Raw genomic sequence first — 506 nt, forward strand, 5'->3', positions numbered from 1 at the left:
CTGAGTACATTGGTGACTGAGAGATATATATAAAAGTGTGAACTTAAGAGGGAAGAGAAGATAGTTAACTGAATTAACCCTGTGATCGAAACGGTAAACAGGAAAACCGAAAAAGTATAACCCTGCAGTTGAGAGCTTTCCTGTTTTCCTGCTGTCTTCCTTTTGCAGAATGAAAGCAAATGAAACATAGTTTAGTGACCAGAGGAAACTTAGAGGCATGACGATTCAACCGGATGCAGAATTTTTGACATTATATGTTAAGGAACTTGATACCTGTAGGGCCAATCTCAGTCCTCCATTCTCTTCTTGATCAAAGTAAAGTAACTGAGAAGCAAAAGGAATCAGAAGGTATGATACAGAATATGAAAAACAACTACGAGACTCTTGAGCACGAAAGACAAAAGTTTGTGCCAACGCACCTTGAATTTGTTCTTAGCAGATGACTGCACTTTACATATCAATCCGGCCTCGGCTTCTTCTTCTGTTAACGTAACAGAATAAAAGTG

General features: G+C 38.7%; 1 long non-coding RNA gene across 1 annotated transcript; it reads right to left on the reverse strand.

The window, feature by feature from the left end:
* Positions 1–28: 28 nt before the first annotated feature.
* Positions 29–506, reverse strand: LOC104774882. The gene is made up of 3 exons (XR_765562.2): positions 420–506; positions 274–324; positions 29–159 (listed from the first exon to the last, which is right to left on the reverse strand). It is a non-coding gene; the product is annotated as an uncharacterized LOC104774882 (long non-coding RNA).

This window comes from Camelina sativa, unplaced genomic scaffold, assembly GCF_000633955.1.
Source record: "Camelina sativa cultivar DH55 unplaced genomic scaffold, Cs unpScaffold06425, whole genome shotgun sequence".
In the NCBI taxonomy this organism is placed as follows: domain Eukaryota; kingdom Viridiplantae; phylum Streptophyta; class Magnoliopsida; order Brassicales; family Brassicaceae; genus Camelina; species Camelina sativa.